The sequence below is a fragment of the Papio anubis genome, chromosome 4, assembly GCF_008728515.1.
Source record: "Papio anubis isolate 15944 chromosome 4, Panubis1.0, whole genome shotgun sequence".
Lineage (NCBI taxonomy): Eukaryota > Metazoa > Chordata > Mammalia > Primates > Cercopithecidae > Papio > Papio anubis.
This window is the reverse complement of record NC_044979.1, coordinates 179,272,527-179,286,079: the sequence shown is the minus strand read 5'-3', so window position 1 is coordinate 179,286,079 and position 13,553 is coordinate 179,272,527. Positions and strand designations below refer to the sequence as shown.

The window sequence follows — 13,553 nt, the reverse complement described above, 5'->3', positions numbered from 1 at the left end:
TCCTTAATTTCCAGAGTAGCAGAGGTGCTGTGGGCCCGAGGCCGAGCTCCTCCGTGGCCGCCTGCGACGATGAAGCCAGGTTGTCGGAGCCTGAGAAGCAAGGCTGTCCTTCCTGCCCCACGCCTGGGTCACTGTCTTTCTCATGATAAAGAAAAAAAAATGCCTTCCTGGGAGAGTCATTCCCTTTCCATGTCTGAATAACAGATTCCCCAGATGTCAGGCGGACCCAGCCTGAGGCCCCAGAACGCCCCTACCGAGCGGTGAGCATCTGTGGGCCCGGCCTCAGGTCTCTCCAAGCTCCACGGAGGCGCCAGTGCCCAGTACTGAGCGCAGAGGCCGCCCTGCAGGCCGCTCCGGGATGTCAATTGACCTCTAAGGCCACTTCTCACTGTAAAAACTGCAGGGTCATTGTGGGCTATGCTGGCCCTGCCCTCCTCCTGAACGGCTTCATGCCTGCCAGGGCCAGGCGCTTGGGGGCACTCCCAGCTGGGGACCCTGGCTCAGCCTCCCTGGGGCTGGAGGGAGGCAGGATCTGGGTGCTGCTACTGGGGGGCACTGCCCCTGGGGATCCCAGCTCTTACACTTGCTTTTGTGGTATGTCCCGAGCCTGCCTCCTGCTCCCTCGCCACTCAAGGCCACCACATGGCCCAGTGTGTGACATTAACCAGTGCCCACACAGCAAAGCGTGCTAGCATAGCACGGCACTTTCGTGACTTTGCTGAGCTCTCCAGAATTGGCAGGTGCTCCCCACTGCTTCCTCATGCTCTCAGCTGAGAAGTCCCTCTGTCCAGCCTCCACACTGGTTCTGTGCATGGCATGTGACTGGCGTGTGAGTGGCGTGGGTGGCGTGTGAGTGGCGTGGGTGGCGTGTGAGTGGCATGTGTGGCATGAGTGGCGGGGTGGTGTGGGTGGCATGTGAGTAGCGTGGGTGGCATGTGAATGGCATGTGAATGGCATGTGAGTGGTGTGGGTGATGCGTGAGTGGCATGTGAGTGGTGTGGGTGGCGTGTGAGTGGCGTGGGTGGTGTGTGAGTGGCTTGGGTGGTGTGTGGCTGGTGTGGGTGGCATGTGAGTGGCATGGGTGGCGTGTGGATGGCGTGTGGGTGGCGTGTGAGTGGCGTGGGTGGCGTGTGAGTGGCATGTGGTATGATATGGCAGCACGTGGGTGGCACGGTGTGGCTTGCTCTGTGCTATGGCTCCTCCACCACAGGCATGTGGCCTCCTCATGCTCCCAACTACCTGAATGTCATCCTGCTCACGACCAGGGCTTGACCCTGCCCATCCGCAGGTTTCCGCTGTCCCCTCGTCCGCCCCACCACTGCCGAACACCTCCTAGTCTTACCTTCTGGTTACCCTGCAGGGTCTAAAGGAAACAGTTCTTTTCTTCCAGGTCCTTTCCTCTCTCTGACACCTAAGCCATGCTGACTGTATAACCTCCTAGTGGAGGCCCAGCCTCCTGACTCTACCAATGAGGTTGCGATGCCACGCAGGCCAGGGCCAGGCAGCCGACGGCCTGGGGACTTGTGGAGTCTCTATGGCCTCTTATGAAGTCACCATCCCTGAGCATGGGCACAGCAAAGGCAGGCAAGGCCTGGAGGCCCCTCCTTCCGCCCTTGGGAGGTGGGCACAGGCACACTGCAGCGAGAGGGCTGGCATGTGGGAGCTGGTGCTTGGGGGGCTGGCACGCTTGAGGAGCTGGTTCTCAGGGGGCTGGCATATGGGAGCTGGTGCTCAGTGGGAGCGGCTGGTGCTCGGGGTGGGGGAGGAGCTGGTGCTCAGGGGAGCTGGTGCTCAGAGTTGGGGGAGCTGGTGCTCAGGGCGGCTGGTGCTCGGCAGGGGAGCTGGTGCTCAGGGCCTGGTGCTGGGGTGGGGAGCTGGTGCTCGGGGGGCTGGCGTGCCGTGCGCCTATGTGTGCCTGTTCTCCAGCATCCAGGTCTCAAAACCTCATCACCCAAACCACCAAGGATGAGCAATGTGGGGCAGACACCTGCTCCATTGCCCCTGCCCCGGTACAGCAGCCGGTCACGACTGAGAAAGGAAGCAGCACACCAGGCGCGGCCGGCCCACACCAGGCCAGCACATGGGGCCCCCAGGCTGTTCCAGACCAAGGGCCTCCTGCCTTGCACCCACAGACCCTACCCAGCTACTTAGTTCTAACCCTCTGGCGTTTCAATGCCACCATCCACTCTCCACGTGAGGCTTGCGGCAGGCGTGGGAGCGCCGTCCTCTGGCTCTTGCAGCTGGTGCTTGGGCCTGTGCTTGGATGGAGGCCGCCGGGGCCTCTGGGTATCTGGTATGTGGCGTCCTTCTCTCCTGACTCTCCCCTCACCCTTCCCACGTGCTGCCCCTCCCGCACTCGCTGCTACATGCCGAGACTACTGGAGTCTAACACCAGTGCCCACCTGCTTCCAAGTTGTGCCTCAGTTTCCTCAACCATAAAGAATAACAACACACGGACGCCAGCAGGCTGTGGAGAGCCAAAGACCCCAGGGTGCACTGAGAACAATGCTGGGCATGGAAAATGCCAAGAAGCAGCCAGGAGTGTGATGACATCATCGATACTCCCAACCCTTTCCCCATGGAAAAAACAGACGGCAGAGCTTTAAAAAAATACATGACGAAAGCAAACACAGACCACTGGGATTGCGGCAGACTAAATAGCTTCTGCATGACAAAGGGAGCGACACAGGGTAAAGAGACGACCCTCCAGCGAGAGAAGACCCTGCAGACCACATGCCCGATGAAGGCCCAGCATCCACGGATAAAGGGGCTCAGACTCACTAGCAAGGAAGCAAACGACAAAGGACCCAAACGGCTGTGCCTTGGAAGGAGCCATGCCGACGGCCAGCAGGTTAACGAAGAGCTGTTGGGCATCGCTAACCATCAGGGAGAAGCAAATCAAAGCCACAGGGAGGGGTCGTCTCATGCCGTTCAGATGGCTATTATCAAAAAGACGAATGTAACAGGTGTTGATGAGAACGGAGAGAAAGGGGACCTGGCACACTGTGGGGGAGAGAGAGGGTCCATCAGTGGGCCACTACACAAACTGTCTGGAGGGACCTCCAAAAGTCAAAAATGGAACTACCGGCCAGGCGTGGTGGCTCACGTCTGTAATCCCAGCACTTTGGGAGGCCGAGGTGGGCGGGATCACTTGAGGTCAGGAGTTCGAGACCAGCCTGGCCAACATGGTGAAACCCCATATCTACTAAAAATACAAAATTAGCCAGACATGGTGGCGGGCAAATGTAATCCCAGCTACTCGGGAGGCTGAAGCAAGAGAATCGCTTGAACCCAAGAGGCGGAGGTTGCAGTGAGCCAAGATTGCGCCATTGCACTCCAGCCTGGGCGACAGAGCGAGACTCTGTCTCAGAAAACAAAAGGAACTAGCATAAGGTCCAGCAATTCCCCTTCTGGGTATGTATCTAAAGGAACCGAATCCAGTGTGTCGAAGAGACACCTGCACGCCCTCGTTCACTGCAGCACCCGCGACAGCCGCACGATGGAGGCAGCCCAGGTGCCCACCAACAGACGAATGGATAGCGAGCTTGTGGTGGTAACAGTGTTATTATTCGGCCATAAGGAAGAAGGAAGTCCTGTCACTGGCAACATCACAGACAAATCTGGCAGACTTGACACTAAGTGGGTCATCAGCCAGCCACAGAGCGACAAACCCTGCATGGCCTCACTCACACGAGGAGTCGGAAACAGAGATCTCGCTGGAACTGAGAGGAGCACGGTGGTTACCAGGGGCTGGGGGCTTGTGCAAGGATGGGCAAGGGAGGTGCTGATCAAAGGGAACAGTTTCAGTTAGACCGGAGGGACGTGTTCGTGATCAGCCGTGCTGTGTGGCGACCAGTTAACAATAACGTATCGTATTTCAAAATCGGGAAAAGAATAGATTTTTAACATCCACACCACAAAGAACGATGTTGGTGAGCTGATCGACACGTTAATTAGCTTAATTAATCTTTCTACGATGTACACATAGATCACACGGTACTCCATAAATATATGCAATTATATTTTGTCAATTATAGATAGATGACAGGTAGGTAGGTAGGTAGACGGACAGACAGACAGACAGACACACACACACACACACACACACACACACACGAGATCCTCTTCAGGTAAAAAGCAGAACCTGTATGGAACACTGAGATAGTTGGAGCTTTTCACCATGCTCTTTACAGCAAACCTAGAATGTTTAGAATTATGGTTTTACTTATTTTGAAATAACGGATTTCGGTATAAGACCTTTGCCAAAATCCCCTTCCAGTGGTGTTCCTGATGAATGGGAGCTGCCCCGTCTGACTCCTGACGACCATGCCGGTGGCTGCGGACGCTCAACGTCAATCAAAGCCGAAGCACGTGGCAGTTCTCTGCCTGGGAGTCCCGCTAACGTGGCCGATGTGGTGTCCTACTTCCATGTGGCTCTTCAGTTTTTACCTCCACGTCTCTTTTTTAAGGTTAAGAAGAATAAAGCTCATTTGAACATATTACCCAAGCAAATGTTACAGGAATACAAAATCTCCAGATTATTTCCCTGGACCTGAAAACTGAATGATTTATACAAAACTATTACAAGAGAAGAACTGAGTGTCTGTTGATGCAATTTCCTGGAGGCCTCCTCAGAGCCGCAAGATAAAATAGCATGTTTTTAGGATGTCAATGAAATCTTTCTTCAGATAAACCCCATGAAGATTCCTCATTCCCTTTCTCACACAAGTGACTGAACGAAACTCCAGGTGTGATTAACCTCCCCTCACCCCAGCAGTGGGAGGTCACTAGCACCAGACGCGGGGAACATGGAGGACCAGCACGCAGGTGTCACTGACACCATTTCTAAAAGGTCTCTGCTTCCCTCGCTGACACTCCGCCTCATCCAGCGTCCGCCCCGACCCCGGGTCTGGATGGAAAACCGACCTGCAGAGCAGCTGGGCTGTCCAGTCATGGGGCCGTCGAGAAAAGGCAACAGCAAATCCACCCAGGGCCCCACGCTGAGTCCCTGACGAGCCTCAGACGTGCGTTCACCCCAACTCTAGAGCCCCCACAGCCCCTGCCCCAGGATCTCACGTAGGGGGTCCATAAAAACAACCTGTAATGCGGAACAGGAACATGCAGGAAGGAGGTGGCATCCACCCGAGGGGACAGGGCAGCAGGCCCCTTGCATTTGTCACCAGCAGCTTGAGGACGCACGCCAGCCTGCCGTGGGCCACCGCGGCCGCCATGAGGAGACGCCTCCTGCCGCCCCAGGGTGGGGAAGCTGGACCCTGGAGCGGCCCCCTGGGAATGTACCAGCAAGCCCTGCTTCCCTCTGCCCCCTCAGCCCAGGTGTGCACCCCCACCTCATCCCCGCCTTCCCCTCATCCCAGCAGAAACACCCACCCACCCTCACCCCTCCAGGCCTGCCCACTGTGGACACCCACAATCAGGGGCTGCAGCCTCTGAGTTCACCACAGCCAGGTGCCCCCAAGGTCTGAGAGAGGCCCAGAGAACAGGGACAGTAAGCAGGTGCACGATGCCGGGCCGGCGCGGGTGCCTCAAGCCTGTAATCCCAGCACTTTTGGGAGGCCGAGACGGGCTTTGGATCACGAGGTCAGGAGATCGAGACCCCATCCTGGCTAACACAGTGAAACCCCCGCCTCTACTAAAAATACAAAAAATCCTTTAGCTGGCGAGGTATGGCTGCAGTCCCAGCCATCGGAGGCTGAGGAGGAATGGAAGGGAACTCCGGGAGGCGGAGCTCGGTGAGCTGAGATCCTGCCACTCACTCAGCCTGGGCTATTGGTATAAGACTCACCAAAAAAAAAAAAAAAAAAAGAAAGATGATGCTGCTGAGACACCACTGCAAGGTCCTATGGCCACGCTTTGAGGTCGCGACGCAAGGAACCCTTGGAGGTCACACTTGTGTGGCAGATGCTTTACACAAATGATCCCTCAGCACTCAGCACAGCTCTGTCCCACTAGCTCCGCTGCCTCTGAAAATAATCCTGCCCAGGACCACAAAGTCACTGGCAGGCCCAGGACGGGGAACCGGGCTGCACTGGTGTTGGTACCTGAGCCTCCCACCCCACTGCACGGCGGCTCTGCCCCAAGACCTCCCATGACTGCGTCCCCAGGGGCAGGGTACCCTGGAAGGGGAACCTGACTTCTCTCTGCCTCAGACTCTCTGTGGAGTGATGATTGACAACTATTCCCTACTTTCTTCAAACACACTGTGATTTGTGACTTCCTGAACCTGAAAACATGGCTGGACGACGCACACAGAACCACCAGGACAAGGCACCCTGGGTTCCAGGAGGACAGACACTCAAGCCCTCTCTCTCCAGCACGCCTGGGCTGTCGCCTGGGCTGTCAGTGCTCCAGAGAACGCGTCTGTCACCTGCAGCCCAGACAGCGTCCGTTGCATTTATGAGGTTAATGAGACGCTGGGAGCTTGCTGGGAGCGCCATCTCACCAACCCGTTTATCTGGATTTAGCTCACGCTCAGCCAGGCGGGAGCCGTCTCCAGGCCAGTGACAGGGGCGGGACCTCAACACGGAGAGTCAAGGCCCAGCATTCGCGGGCCCCACAGCCCCTGCTGCCCATCCTGCCCACCCTCTCACCTGAGGAATGCAGGCCGCACCTTCTCCCTCCATCCCAGGGAGGAGCAGCGTCCACAGGCCAAGCCCTTGCGAGTGTCCCCTGTCCTGCCACACACACTGGCTCTGGCAGGCCACGTCCAGTTCCGCAGGGACCAGGCCTTGCCCAGGACAGTGGCGCCCGGGGAGAGGCGGCTTTGCCGTGGCCAGCAGGCAGCACCGTCTTGTTCTGTGTGCCAACCCCACTTGCCCTTCACATCTTTCAATAAACAAATAAGGACACAAATAAAAATAGAAGTCCCACCGTGGGAAGGCTCCTGGCTTTGACTCGCTCTGGGGTCAGCGCGGGCCGTGGTGGCAGAGGCTCCAGGAGTGTGTGGTGACGGCAGGGAGTGGCTGACAGGGTGTCCTTCCAATCCACACAGGGACAGGGCGCGGGTTACTATGCAAACCAAACAAAGCACACACAGCCCGCGTGTGACCCGGAGCCAGGCCCGTCTCCTGTGCTCTGGAGCCTGTCGGAACCGTCTCATGCTGCTACTGCCGCACGGTACACGCCTGTACAGGGTGGTACACTGTACACGCCCTGCTTCCGTGAACGGTGGGCACACAAAGCCCCCCGCCCGCACGAGGCACCCGCTACAGGAGCAGCGGCCTCCTTCTGAGGGTCACAGGGGACTGGCCATCGGGGCTCTGCCACTCAGGCACCTCACACTGAAATAATGAGAACGCACGTACTTTTCAAAATGTGGTATGTCTGGCCAGGGTGGCACACTCTGCTTCCTGAATTGTGTGGCCTCCTAAAGACAGTCACAGTCACGTGCAGACAAGGTGGGGGTGGTGCGTACACACAGCTGAGGAACCTGCCGGAGCCACCCAGGGCGGGACCAAGGCACAAGCTCTGTAGGGCAAAAAAGAGGATTGGCGTGGGGATACAGTTCCGCTCATTGTGAAACAAAATTAGACAGCGCCGTATCTGTAGTATCCGTAGGTGGCCAAACACACGCAAACACACCCTCCTCAGTCAATCTGATGACGTTTCCAGTAACGAGTGCCCCAGCCTGAAACGCATCCCAGAAGGAAAACTCCTACATGGAAAGTGATCTCTAAACAAGATGTCGTTTCAGACATGAAACCTGTTGGAACAATTATCACAATTCTTAAAATGCACATGTATCAGCTTGCTCTGAGTAAAAACACTTAAAACCTAAGTCAAACCTTAAGACAGAGCAGTGAACTGCACGGATCACTGCAGCCTACAGGTCGGGAGAAGCAGAGGCCTCTGTCCCCAGGCGGGAGGCACTGACCCCTCCAGAGTGCTGCCCACGCTGGTTTGCAGAATCTCTTGAAGAACCTTACCCTATTTCACTCCCTCCCTCGGGGTGAGGGGAGTGGGGAAACAGAACTCGGCTGCTCCCCTGAAATGACGGGGCTTGCCACCTTGCCTGTGTGTATATTCCTTAACGCTGTGTCAGCGTTTCTCAGCAGGCATTTTCAAAACAGTGACCATGTCAAACTCAGGGCAGGGGTATGCCTGGAGGCCCCGGAGAAGAGGGCCCCTGTGGCTGGAGTTGAAAGCATCATGCCCTTGGCCTGCCCCAAATCGTTCCTTCTTATTGTGCAGAGGAGCCTTCCGCATCCGGCAAGGATCACAGCTTCCGGTGGGCCGAGTGGTTATTCCATTTCTGCTGCGTCCGGGAGCCGCGTCCAGCTGGTTCAGCTTCCCAGGGCACCGGGCAGCAGGCGCCACATCAGCCCTGCCAGGACGCAACAGGCCCAGCTCCTTGGAGAGGGAGCGTGCAAGACCAACAGGAAGAGTTCCAGAATGTGGGGCAAGGCGTTCTAACTTGAGCTGGGGTGCCTGCTCCCAGGGACGTCGGTCGCCCTCACCAGGCCCCTCTGCAGGCCAGGCCCAACCTGGCAGCTCTGTGGCCCCGCACATTCACTCCTCACGTCAGCTTACAGATGAGGAGACCGAGGCACAGAGAGGTTCAGCAACTTGCCCAAAGCCACACAGCAAATCCGTAGCAGAATCAGGACTCAAACCCAGGCCATCTCACCATGAAGTCACTGCTCCTATAGATAGGAGCCAAGGATCACAACCCAACCAAAGTGCTTATCTCGCATCTTCACTGGAAAGGTTTCCCATCAGCTGAGAGCACTTGAGCCTCTAGCTGGAAAGAAGCCTACAGCAATTTAAGACAGGAAAAGCAGAGAGGCGCCGGGCACGTGACACACGTGAGGCGGAGCTTCCTTTCGCTAACTTCTAAAATCAGATCTCAATGGATTGGGAAGAAACAAAAACTCAGTCCTCCAATCCACCTGGAGCCCCAGCCCCGACAGCCTCACGGCCGGGGAAGACAGACCCACCTACCCCTTCAGCTGCAGTAAAACATTTCAAGCAAAGAAACACTCCAAACTTTTGAATTCTGTGGGTTTTTTTAAAAAAGATTTTGTAAATTTAGAAATATATATACCTACTATGTACATACCACAAAAATTAAAAATACAAGATTTTGTAAATTAATGGTATTTTATAAAACAGAGTAATACACCTTGCTGTAGAAATTTTAAACCAAGACGAGGTACATGGTCAGAAGGGAACGCTCAGCCCTCACCCCATCTCCATCCCCAGGACTGACCACTGTTAAAATCTGGTATTGGCTGGTGGCTCATGCCTATAATCCCGGCACTTTGGGAGGCTGAGGCAGGCAGATCAGGAGTTTGAGATTAGCCTGGGCAACATGGCAAAACCTGTCTTTTTTTTTTTTTTTTTTTTTGAGACACAGTCTTCCTCTGTCACCTAGACTGGAGTGCAATGGTGCGATCTCAGCTCACGGCAACCTCCACCTCCTGGGTTCAAGCGATTCTCCTGCCTCAGCCTCCCACGTAGCTGGGATCACAGGTATGCGCCACCACGCCCAGCTAATTTTTTTGTATTTTTAGTAGAGACGGGGTTTTGCCAGGTTGGCCAGGCTGGTCTTCTTGAACTCCTGACCTCGTGATCCGCCCACCTCGGCCTCCCAAAGTGTTGGGATTAATGGCATGAGCCACTGTGCCTGGCCCTCATTTTTATTTAAAAAAATAAATAAATAAATAAAGCCTGCGTAGCTCACAGAAGCTACCCCAGCAGTATGACACAGAGCTCTTTTCTTAAATGCTGCAGCATCAAAACCTAGGAATGCGCAGTGGGGGCCGGGGCTCCTCTCGTGCACACGTGGCCCCTGAAGCTGCCTGTTCTCTGGGAGAATGAAACACCCGAGCCAACCCTGGGCCACCCCAGGGGATCCCAGATAAAATCACCCCCAGTCCTGCCACACAGACGCGCACACAACCTCCCTGCTGGACCGCCCCTGCTGTCCTACACGTTACCTGACGTGGTCCCCAGAGAAACAGCTTGTGCAGCCAAGGACAGGGGAGTGAAGGCTCAGTACCCCCTTGCCGCCAGTGCGTTACTCAAGAATGCTCCAGACTTCACTGCTGCCGGAGGACAGGGCTGCAGGGCTGGAGTCCATGTCCCAAGCAGGCATCTGTGTCTCAGGCAAAAGGCTACAGATGACCTCTACCATGGTGCTGACCCAGCAGCGGAAGGCAAAGCCGCAGCCACCGTGCCACTGAATGTTCCAGTGGCCACAGTAAAACACAGAGAAAGGTGGAATTAACTTTAATGATGTGTTTTACCTAACCCAACATATCCAAAATATCACGGCCTTCTCCATTGGACACTGAAATCCAGTACATATTTCCAGTTCTCAGGGCCTCACACGTGGGCCTGGCCACTTCTCCCGGGCAGGCAGCTACATGGAGCCAGCGGCCACCACACCAGAGAGGCCAGCTCTGGGTTTGTTACTCCCAGGACATTTGCAGCGGACAAGGCTTGGCCTGCCCTGACGGAGGAGGCGGAGAGGACTCTGGAGTCCTGCTGTGGCACGCCCTGACAGAGCTCTGTGTGGGAACGTGGGCGCTGGAGACAGGCGCAGGTCAGATGCACGAATGTCGGAGGTGCTCAAGTTGACCCAGGGTTACGGGGTGCAGGGGCAACAAGCCACAGGGCTACAAGGGTCAATGCCCCCTGAGGGGACAGAGTGGAGCTGGAGGCGCTGGTGCTGGGGCTGAGGAAGAGTCCAGCCCAGAGGGCACGGACTTGGAGACAATATGGGGTCTGAGACCAGGACCCCAAGCTCCCGTTCTCCCTCCCCCTGTTGTCTACCCACAATGACTCGGGTGCCTCAAAGTCAACCGGAGAAGACAGAGTTCTGCTCAGAGGCAGCCCCGCTGGCCTTACCTTGTTGGACCCAGGGGGCAGGTCGCTGGCTGGAGTGTATGAACGGCACAAGGTGGCAGAAGTATGGGGCCCTGGTTTTTATCTGCCTGCCCAGGCTGGGAGGGGCAGGGCAGGGTGGGGAGGAAGGAATCTTGCTGGATCATCTGTTGCCCAAGGAGCGGGGAGGACTCTGCCCTCCTCCCCGCATGACCCAGAGTCTCTGCAAGCCAGGACGGCAGAAGCAGCCAGCAGTGTGGCTGGGAGCAACCACAGGAGGGCCCAGGACTGTGCCTACAGCCGCCCACAGCAGCTGGACTAGCGCCAGCAAGGGGAGAGGGTCCTGCCAGGGTGGGCGCCGTGGCCGTCTTCCCATTCTCATCATCACAGAGAGACTGACCACGAGGACATGATCAGGCCCCACACCTACAAAAGAGGCCGAGTCAGAAGTCGAACGACCACTTGTCGGCTCCCTGGCTGAAGTGCGGTGAGGAAAGACTCACAAAGAAACAAGAAAATGCCTCTTCTTACGCAGCTCAGGTAAAGGGTCAAAGACACACAGGACTTGAAATCCTGACCACTCTGCCAAGTCGCAGGAGACTCTGGCTGCCATCCCAAAACGCACCCTCCCACACACCTCTCCAACATGTCAGCCCTGGACTCAGCCCACAGGGTGACAGCCCAGGCCCCCTGCAGTGGGGTGGGGCTCAGGGAGAGTCTTCAAAAGGAAAAGCCCAGGTATGCCCTTCTCGACTTTCCTGCCTGGAATGCAGATGAAACAGCCGGGGCAAGGCAGCCATCTTGAGACCGGCGAGCAGCAGCTAGGACAGAAGCCGGGGCCTGAGCACGCAGTCGGAGGAGGCCAGGGTCTCTGGGACATGGCGGGGCGGCGGCCCCCACCCTGACAGCCTGACTGTTAGCAGGAGGAAGACAGATCTGCTACTCGTGAAAGTGCTTGCAAAGGCAGTACCTGCTCCTCATGGGTGCGGGCCTGGGGAGCTGTGTGAGAAGAAGCAGGTATTTGTTGGTCTTAGTCCCTGGTTCCTGACACAAAGCTTATAAATTCCTTGTCATTTCCCGAGTGGGAAGGGTGACAGGAGCATCTTTTGTTCTATTTGGTTCTTGTACAAAGTTCTTAAAACCTTACATTTCCTACGGGATGGGAGCGTCTACTGTTACTCCTAACAAGCCCTTCCAATCCCACCTGAGTGACAGGTGACTTGCAGGGCCCTCGACAGCACTCGCTGTCTCCCTGCCATCCTCCAGGAAGGACAGGGGCTGGAGACCAGGCTCCCTCAAAACTCTTGTACAGTGGGCTTCAGGGTTGGTGAACTCACCCACATGCTGGGAGACCTGTGGACCCCAGCTCCCCAGGGACAGAAGCCCTGGCACCCAGGATCCCCCAGGCCTCACTTGGCACCCGTTTCCCCTTGGCTGTCCATTGGATCTTTCGTAACACCCTCTACAAGAAACCAGCAGACACAGCCAGTGTTTCCCTGAGTTCTGCAAGCCATCCTGGTAAGTGATCAAACTCGAGGGCATCATGGGAACCCCAGCCTCCAGCCATGGGTCATGGGTCACAACCTGGGATTGGCATCTGACAGTGGGGCAGTCTCGTGGGACTGAGCCCTGGCCCTGGGGGATCTGACGCATCGGAACTCAGTGGAACTGGGGGCGCCCAGCCGGGTGCCCTGGAGAACTGCTTGGGGGGGGGGGAAACACCCACGCATCTCACTGAGGAAGTGTTCTGTGTTGAGCACGAGAGTGGAGTAGGGAGAAAATCTTTTTGTCCTTTTCACAGGGGACAAACTAACGAGTATTAAACTATGGATCCTGACATCCGCGCAGGCTGCTTCCTGAGATGTTACCCCGTCCCCGAGTGCATGGATCTGGAGGTATATGGAGTGCCCCGCCGAGAGCGGCTCCCCTACCCCCTATTTCATGCCAGTGTACCCTCCTGCAGCACAAGGAGCTCTGCACTGGTGGTGTGATGGTGGGCACAGGTCCCCGAGGCTGCGAGCCTCAAGGTGCGCCTGGCCTGGATTCCATCCCCTCTGGGAATGAACGCAGTGCTGTCTGCGTTTGTTCCGCTTGTGCCAGCGCAGACACCTGCAGCTGGTTTTCTTTGGGAAGCACACTCTTCACAAAGTCTAAAACCCCTGTGTGAGTGTGGGGAGAAAGAAACAGGGACCCCGACACAGAACAGACGCTCACACTCCAGAGCCTGCCCCGCTGGGGACAGGCGCCCCATGCCCAGACCCCACGCCAGCTCTGCCACCACCACTGGGCAGCCGGTCACATCACACAGGGAACATCACACGGGGCAGCCAGTCCTCACGGCAGCCCCGACGCTGACAGAGTGCCCTGCCTGGCACATGGCTCCAGAGCCGCAGCCCCTGAGCTGGGAGACCCCACACCGACAGAGTGCCCTGCCTGGCACATGGCTCCAGAGCTGCAGCCCCTGAGCTGGGAGACCCCATTGAAGCCCAGGGCACACTGTTGTTCCCCTCAGAGCAGGTAGCTCCAGCCCAGCCTTCAGCCTTTGGTCACGGGTCACAGCCTATGCCAGGGGGGAACCTATGCCCAGCATCTCTGTGCCCCCTGCCATGCAGGTCTCTCTTCCAGGGACACTCTCCTCTATGCACTGCCTGCCTTGAGGGTGGGGTTAAGGAGGATCCCAGGCCAGCAGCCTCCTTCGAGGAACGAAG

At 56.8% G+C, this 13,553-nt stretch overlaps 1 long non-coding RNA gene across 2 annotated transcripts in view; it reads right to left on the bottom strand.

The window, feature by feature from the left end:
- Positions 1-4,000: 4,000 nt before the first annotated feature.
- The window catches only part of LOC103882557, a 59,337-nt gene continuing 49,784 nt past the window's right edge, over positions 4,001-13,553 (bottom strand). The window contains exons 3-4 of one of the 2 annotated variants that reach the window (XR_004183393.1): positions 6,889-7,485; positions 4,001-4,459 (exon numbers count right to left, since the gene is read on the bottom strand). This is a non-coding gene — a long non-coding RNA (uncharacterized LOC103882557). Of the gene's footprint in view, positions 4,460-5,896; positions 7,486-13,553 lie in introns of those variants that run through there. The other variant, XR_004183392.1, reaches the window with a different exon arrangement.